Genomic DNA, 8,808 nt, shown 5'->3' with positions numbered 1-8,808 from the left:
AAAAGCATTAAAAATAATACAACTTAGAAAACACTGTTAGTTGATATTTTTTTCTCTTTTTTTGCTCTCTGATAATATATAATACGTTCCCCAAAAACTACCCCAAAGTCATACATACCCTTTCCGCGTCATCAAAAACGTTTTGAAAGTTGGAAAACCACCTTGAACAATGTAAAAATGATTTAGAATTCAAAATTAATTCAGGGCTTTTCAACTTTTAAAACGTTTTTGATGACAAGGGAAGGGTATGTATGACTTAGGGGTAGTTTTTGGGTAACGTATTATATATTATTGAAGAGCAAAAAAATATCGATTAATACTGTTTTCCAAGTTGTATTATTTTTTATGCTTTTTTCATACATATATATGTTCCGCTGTATACGCTCACATGGAAGGGTAGTTTTTCGGAAAAATTATTAAGAGGGGGGAATTTTGAAGTGCCATGTAATCAGTTTGAAGTTATAAATTATTTGTGCATTGTTCAAGGTGGTTTTCCAACTTTTTAAACGTTTTTGATTACGAGGGGAGAGTATGTATGACTTAGGGGTAGTTTTTGATTAACGTATTATATATTATCGAAGAGCAAAAAAAGAGTCAGAAATATCGACTAACAATGTTTTCTAAATTTTATTATTTTTTATCCTTTTTCAGACATATATATATTCCGCTGCATAGGTTCACGTGGAAGAGTAGTTTCGGGGAAAATTATAACGTGAGAGAAATTTGCAAGTTTCATGTTATTATTTTTATTCCTGAATCATTTTTGCATTGTTCAAGGTGGTTTTTTAACTTTTAAAACGAGTTTGATGACGAGGGGAGGGTATGTATGACTTAGGGGTAGTTTTTGCGCAACGTATTATATATTATCGGAGACCAAAAGAGATTTAAAAAATATCAACTAACAGTTTCTTCTAAGTTTGATTATTTTTACTGCCTTTTTCATATATATATAAATATTCTGCTGCATACGTTCACGTGGAAGGGTAGTCTTGGGGAAATTATAAGGAGGGCAAAATTTTCAAGTGTCACGTGATTAATTTGAAGCCCTAAAACACGTTTACATTGTTGAAGGTAGTTTTCCCATTTTGAAAACGTTTTTGATCACAGGGGGTAGTTGTGTAAGACTTAGGGGTAGCTTTTTGGGAAACGTAATCTATGTCATCATAGAGCAAAAAGAGCAAAAAAATCTCCACTTATCGTTTATCGAATTATAATCATTTTTAGTGAATTTTCGTAGGTGGCGACGCTGAGTGGACGTTCTGCTAGCGCCGCCACCCTTTTCTGCAAAGTTTAAAGAGCAAACAATTTTTTTTTTTTAGCACAAAATTAGCAAAAAAATATGGCGTATTCCATTTTATAATTTGCCTTGGTGGCGGCGCTGAATGGACGGACCTCTCATCAGAGAAGGTATTAGATTTGTGTAAAATTTGACGCCTCAGTTTTTGTCAAATGTCCACGTTTTGAGACCCTCTGGATCCAAAAAACAGGTTTTTACGAATGTGTCTGCCTGTCTGTGAACACGATAACTTTTGAAAAAAGTAATTTGTTAGATTGCCCTTTGGTTCACTCGTTTAGTGTCCTAAACTAAAGGTCAAGTTCATTAGCCAGCCATTTTGGATGAAAATTCAAAAAGTGGGCAGATGCTGAATATTTTTTGGACCACTTTTTAAAAATTCAAAAATCCTCTATACGGTTCTTCATAGAAATCAAAAAATTTAACAATTTATCCTAATGACTTTTTTCGAAAAATCAAAAATTACTAGAGTTACAGCATTTTCAAAATCCAGAAAAACAAACTAAAATAAACAATTTAGGACAAACAACGCATGATACGAAAAAAAGTCTGGAGAAAAAAACCGTTGCTTTTTGAAAGCCCTACAAGATTATGATAACAACTTTTTCAATTTGGTAAAAAAGTTGAACATTCCAAATTTGATCATACCAAAAATAATGAAAAATTAAAAAATTTCATTTTTTGGTTAAACTAGGCAAGATACGAAAAAAAATGAAAAAACTAAAATTGCGCGCCCTGGAAAGAACTACAAATTTATAATCAATCACCTTTCGATATAAGCTACGAAAAAAAATAAGACAAAAATTGTTCATCCAAAAAATAGCTACAATTTTTTATAGGACACGTAGTTTTTGCTTCAGTCGTAAAAAATATCATTCAAAATAAAAATATTGAATTTTTTTAAAAAAACGACACAAGGTATGAAATAAAATTAAGTCAAAAGTTGTTCGCCTAAAAAGATCTATAAATTTATCATTAATCATTTTTCGATAAGACGAGTAGACATTCTTTCAATCGTAAAAAATAAGATTAAAAATAAAAAATTAAATTTTTGGAAAAAGGATAGAAAAGACGAAAGAGGACACAGGACCCTGCATAGGTTCATGCATTAGACCCTATGCAGATGCGCAGTAGTTTTTATTCAATCGTAAAAAACAATATTAAAATTTTTTTTAAACTATAAAAACAAGGAAATAAGAATTAGTATAATTCAATTTTTATGCATATTATGAATTGTAATGATATAAATTTATTGAAATGATACATGTTTCAGAGCAGCTTAGAATACAATTTAAAGCAAAATAAGAAACAAATACAAAAATAATCATGACAAATACAATTTGCTTTTTATTTTGCAATTTTTTAATAAGGAATCCCAGGCAGCGTTACATAAAAAATGTATTATAATTGATATAAAAGTGTTGTGTACAATGTAGAAAAGTTGACATGTTGGACAAAATCGAGTGCGAAGCATGAGATACGTGATGAGAATGTGTTCGTTAAAGCCAAAAGAGCTTTAACAAAAGAGAGTTCAAAATAACAAAATTACAGTTGTCGGTCCGTTCACCTTTGATTTTAAAAGGTCTGTGCCCGAATGTGGAAGAAATGCAAAGACTAAACGAGGAGTCGATTGCCCTCAGTCGTGTGCCGTAGGTGTGCTCAAACTCTCGAGCTTAATAACCTTAATAATTGCATGTTATGTTCTTTACATAGTCAGGGAACTAAAAGCAAACGTTTTTAAAAAAGAACTGTTAAAGTTCATTAAGCTGAATGCGATTTTATTAGATTTTTATCATTATTTTCTATATTGTTGGAAATTTTTATTGACTTAAACAATATAAACATCTGAAGAGATTGCATTTTCATAGATTGCAGGAAGCTGTACAATTTTGTATGATGCGCTACCATTTAGATTTTGTGTCGTTTTGAAAAAATAAGTTTTTTATTTGTTGAAAATGAAAAAATCTTTTTTTTTTAACGCGTGCTACGATTTTTGTGTTTCTTGGCTCAAAACAACTGAGCAGTATTCCCGAAACACATACAAAAGAGAAACTCGATGTGCAAGTACTTTTGGATTGAACGCAATAGAGGCTAGCCGTGTCACATCCTTAAGTTTGTGAATTAGTGAAAAATTATTCTTTACGTACTTGTTCCTGCAATCAAAAAAAACTTTTATAATAAATCACTTGCTTTTTATTAAAAATTTTTAATCTAAATATTATTTATATACCCTCTGAACATCATAACTGTCCACGCACCATACCCATACTGGCACGCATCACGTGCGTCGCACTCTAGCATGCGCAGTAGTTATTTCTGTGTATTTTTAGGCTATGTAACGCCATGTGTCGATTTAAAAAAAAACAGAATTACTACTGCGCATGCCCGAGATATCCACGTTCTGACACCACTGCGCACGTGCGTCGCACAGTGCGCGAACTTTGCTATCTGGACGTATATTCAAATTTAGGAGCATACATTGCTCTATTCCAGTAGGAAAATCTTATTTAAAATAAGTTAGTGCTTTATATTCAAGATGGTTTGCACACTTAAAAAAACCATATGTTTTATTAGCAACAAAATCGGCTTCCTGTCCTACATGGCCCTTCAATTTTTAAATTGGAGTATTGACCTCATTGACCTATGCTGCTCAATCTTCTTCTTTTTTCTCTTGTGTTCCCCTTTCTAGCTAATTCTTGTAGAAACCCAGAAAGATTCCAAAAAGAATGATTACTTTGGAAAATTACAGAAATCAAAATGACTGCTGAACTCCAACGTTCTGCTCTTCTTCACTCTTTAATTATAGCTAAATGTGTGAAGTGATAAAAAGAAGCACAAAACACGGTCTAAATTGTTACTGGCAGGAGAGAAATTTCATACATTCTGCATTATTTTTTATTTTTTAGCAGGGAATGACTGAGTCAAAAATAGATTGCGACTGACTAGACGAGGGTTGACGATCGAGTCTCGTTTGTTACTTTAATAATCGTCGACCAGTATACTATCTAATCCCAACTGAATTTCACTGCAACTCTGAACTACAAGTTCAAAATAAGATTCAATCGATAATTCAGAAACCTTGTTATCGCCTTTCTCTCAGCCAGTATCCAGTGTTACGCGGCTGTCGCAGCTCCACTGTGTCTCAATTCGACCTCACTCTCGTTATAGAAAACAGATATTTTCAAAACGGATAGTGCGATATGGAGTGAACTAGAAGTTTTTACTAGAGACTGGTAAATCTGAACATTGTCCATGAACGACAAAAGTTCTAGTAAGTACATTCTGCACATGAAAAAAAAACACACTTTTGAGGAACTCGCACCTTATTGGCCGGCAATACATGTTTTTGTTTTGACCTTTTGATGCAAGAATTCAATTGCAACTCGTGTGCCCTCTTGCTAATTAAATTGATAATATATATATTATGTTTTTTCATTAAAAAAAAAATAATTTTCCTGGAATATAGTATAATATATGAATAAAACTGAAATTTTTATTAAAAATTGTTTGAAAACAGAATTTTCAAGTTCCGATTCTGTTCCGGTATTTTGTTAAATGATTTATTGCAAGCGATTAATTTCCATGAAATTGAAACTGCTTTTTGTAGCATTTATCTGAAACACTATTTTTTGTGTCAAGATTTTGCTCGATACCCAAAATAAACATTTCGTCTGCCACCTGGAACTAGGTCGGCGAAATGCAAAATTATGTGAAGCGTAAGTAGCAATAATAAGGATCTTACATAATGGGTGATGTTTGATGAATAATAGTACAAATAAAATCAAACTTCTCAATTTGTGTTTGATAATTTTGTCAGTTTACAATTTGTTTCACTACGGAAGTCTCGTACTTTTTTGGTCAAGAGTAATCTGACAAGTGTTTATTAAATTAATGATTACTGCATCAGAATTAAAATCACGAGTTTTCATAAGTTCAGCGCCTGAATTCTAGCAAAGCGATTTGCAGACATGAACAGAGGATAATATGAAATTAAATATTTAAAAAATATTATTGTTAGAGCTTTAAATTATCAATTCTTATGATTTTTAAATAGATATCTTTTATTTTTTTTATTTAAATATATTTTAATTCAATTTCAGTGTCAATTTAATTATATTTTTTAGTATACTTAGTACACTTTATAGTTAATTATTGAATCAAAAATTGTTCCTTTCGCATATTGAATTTATATTTCTGTGATGTGATGAGACAGTAATAAAAATTTGCCTTCAGAAATGAATCGAGATTAAAGATCGCAGTATCATATAATGATTGAAATTGATTCTTTGGGAAGCAGTACAAACTGCAAAGTGCGTAACCCTGACGTTCTCGATTTTTTTAACAGTCAAATAAGTGCACTTCTGATAATATCTAATTTCAATAGATTTAGTATTTGGTATAAAGCATTACTATCGAAATCTGTGTCTTCGTGATTAAAAGTTACGAGCAATTAAAATCGAAGACCAACAAACGCACACTTTATAGTTTAAAACAAAAATACTACACTTCTTGGGACTGCGGAAGAACAAAAATTAATTAATTCATTATCAAGTTCTATTTAGTTTTTGACCAGTTATTTTTAAATTCAACAGTTCCCTCATTATGTGCTTGTAGTGTTTGATTAAACTTAATAAGTGTTTTAATTATTATCTTGGAGAGTGAGTATTTCAATTATGCTTTATAATTTACTTTTTGAAACTCGTTTAAAACAATTGAAATATACTATACACGGTCAAAAGTTATGTCAACTTTTAAACAATGAAAAATTATTTAAACAATTGAAAATAAAGTAAAATGACTGTACTAATTTTTTATTTATACTAATTAGTACATGTTACTCAGAGAGAATGTGCACAGTTTTTTTTGTATCGATTAATTGTTATTTTTATTCAGCGTCTCCACATTTCCGTAGTCAGTTTTTTATTATTGTACTGATTACATTTTTTATGGCAATCTGCAACAAAGTCAGTTCCAATTTGCGGTATCTATTTCCTCGAAACTGACCAAGTTTTTCTAATAACATTTTTTGTCCACGATTGAGTAACACTAATTTCGCTTAAGAAAGAACTTTTGTTTCATATTTAACTGCTGATTGCAATGATTTTCCAGATTATTTTTTTGTTCTCCAGAAAAATTCCAATTTACCGTGGAATTTCATAATTAAAAAAAAAAATAATCTGACATTATTTATGACCGAGTTCGGAGTTATTGCGTTACAACGTCATCTATGATTTTTAGTGCGGCACGCGCCAGCCATGTAAGGTAATTTCCGGCGGTAGCGTACACTCAGATTTTCTTTCAACTTTTGTTATACTCTTTAACAGTGTGGCTATTTTTGTCGATTGTATAAACCATTAAATAAACTATTGAAATATAATAGATTTATTATATAAATTTGAATTTTTCAAAAGTTATTACCAGCTAAAAACTTTATTTGTTGGTACAGCAAACAAAGATTGACCAATTTTCAAATGTACAATTTACAGGGTGGATACTAGACCGGGAAATTGGTATTCGATTTTTAAACAATTTTTGACGGAATACATTTTTTGTTGTTTAAATTTTTAAAAGATAGTATTTGGTACTATGTACTTAAATATTAAATTTTGCATGTATGGTTTGTCAATTAATATTATCAGGGTGTGTACCTGACCAAGAATCCGAGAATTTACCAAGCCTTACAGTTCTAGCTTGGGACAGAGGATTTCAATACAAAATTCTAACTTTTACTTTGTGACAGGTTACTTTATTCCAGAATTTTAATTTTGAATTTGGGACAGGGACTTTCTGTAAACAGTTATAATGGGGTTGTTGCATGAATTTTAAATAGTATCTCGGATAATATATTTTTTATATATGGCATAAAATGCTGAAAATCTTAGAGCATTCAAAATTTTGTTGGACTACTCTATTTTTCATTTAAAAAATATTTAGGAAAAAGCGGAAAAAGTAACGAAATCTCTATTCGAAAATTCTGTGACCTGGAAATGTCACAACTGCAGTTGCTCCATTGACTAATGAAGTATCTAGCAGACAGCTGGTGAAAATTCAAATTACGATTTCTAAGAAAGATATTACTTTACTCGAAATTTTTTTTCCGACCTCTGCCGACATATTTTTGTGTCGGCAGAGGTTAAAGTGAGTGATTATGAGTGACTCAAGTCATTCGATAAAAAAAATGACTCACGATTCAATGTCGCCTGTGGGTGAATTATCCCTTAAATGAGACACCTCCAAAAAATAACGTAGCTGACACTTGGGGTCTTTTGGATCCCAACGTTTTTAAACTCTTGTGAAAAGTTTAATTTTTGATATTTTTGTTGAGAAATTTTTTTGGTTATTCTTTAACATCTCTTCTAAAGAATCAATCGATGTAGTAACTTAAATTTTATTTTTAACACTTTGAAGAACAATGAAAAATTCATGGAATTTACGAATTTTTATATTCGTTCAAAAATAGTCTGGGGTCCAATGGACCCCCAGTGTCATTTGAGGGTTATTGTACTGTCACGCTTTACAAATCTTGGTTTTAGAAAAATTATGGGAAATTTAGATACCCTTTTAGGTTCTTCTTTATACTTAAAAAACACTTTTACAATGACAAACGCAACAATACATAGGTTATGTTTACTGTTTACCTTTACAATAGCTAGCGGCCATATTGTTTTCCCCATAATGACCAACCACGCTACTCAAACTGAATGACTTCTGACAATCCGCTCAAACTGTCAGATTTCCTCGCAAAAATTCAAAAAGTATATTTTTTGAACATAGAGAAATTATAATTTTTACTTTAAAACAGGGATAGTTACTGCAAAGGATTATAATTTAACTTTGGAATAGAGAATTTTCTCTTGGTACAGGGTTTTCATGTAAAATATTATAATTTAGACTTTGAGACTAAGGATTACCGTGAAGAAATATCATTTTTATTTTAAAACAAAATACAAAGTGATATCAGTTATTTTTATTAATGGAAGATTATCACTTGCACAGTAATCATGAAAAGTGGAAAAAAAATTCCAAATAAAAATATAATTTTCAACAATTTTATTCAATTTTCTTATTAAAAAATGGTAATTTTGAGCAATAATTCGAAATCTAATTTTTTAAAATGTTAAACATACTATCAGCTGGCACGCATTTACACCAGCTAATCAGTGAAACTAGTATGTTCTCCATAGAGGCGCTGTAAGGCTTGGTATCAACAAGTTCGAACGAACTCTTAGAATCTCAATGAACCACTGACTTTTTGAAATAAAAAATGGTCCTAAGGTGTCGCAATTAGGTCAAAAAGTTTTTATTTTCCAAGTTTAAACAAATTATCCTATCGTTACGAAAATTTTGGTAATGTTCATTATATGAAATTTTTGGTATCAACTTCCATCAAATATTACAAGAATATCAGTTTTGTTTAAGGGCATGTGACACAGCTAAATACCTATATTACCGACCACAGTTTTTCAGTTCACTGAACATTTTTTTGAACCTAAGAACTTTTTTTGTAAATAAAA

General features: G+C 30.8%; 1 protein-coding gene across 2 annotated transcripts in view; it reads left to right on the top strand.

The window, feature by feature from the left end:
• Positions 1 to 4,292: 4,292 nt before the first annotated feature.
• Positions 4,293 to 8,808, top strand: part of LOC117170650 (alanine aminotransferase 1) — a 22,182-nt gene continuing 17,666 nt past the window's right edge. Inside the window, exon 1 of one of the 2 annotated variants that reach the window (XM_033357562.1) lies at positions 4,293 to 4,565. The gene's annotated coding sequence lies outside the window, so the exon portion shown is untranslated. Of the gene's footprint in view, positions 4,566 to 5,686; positions 5,953 to 8,808 lie in introns of those variants that run through there. The other variant, XM_033357563.1, reaches the window with a different exon arrangement.

Source organism: Belonocnema kinseyi, chromosome 4, assembly GCF_010883055.1.
Source record: "Belonocnema kinseyi isolate 2016_QV_RU_SX_M_011 chromosome 4, B_treatae_v1, whole genome shotgun sequence".
NCBI lineage: Eukaryota > Metazoa > Arthropoda > Insecta > Hymenoptera > Cynipidae > Belonocnema > Belonocnema kinseyi.
Note: the sequence above shows the minus strand (reverse complement) of the source record. Positions and strands in the feature narration are given on the sequence as shown.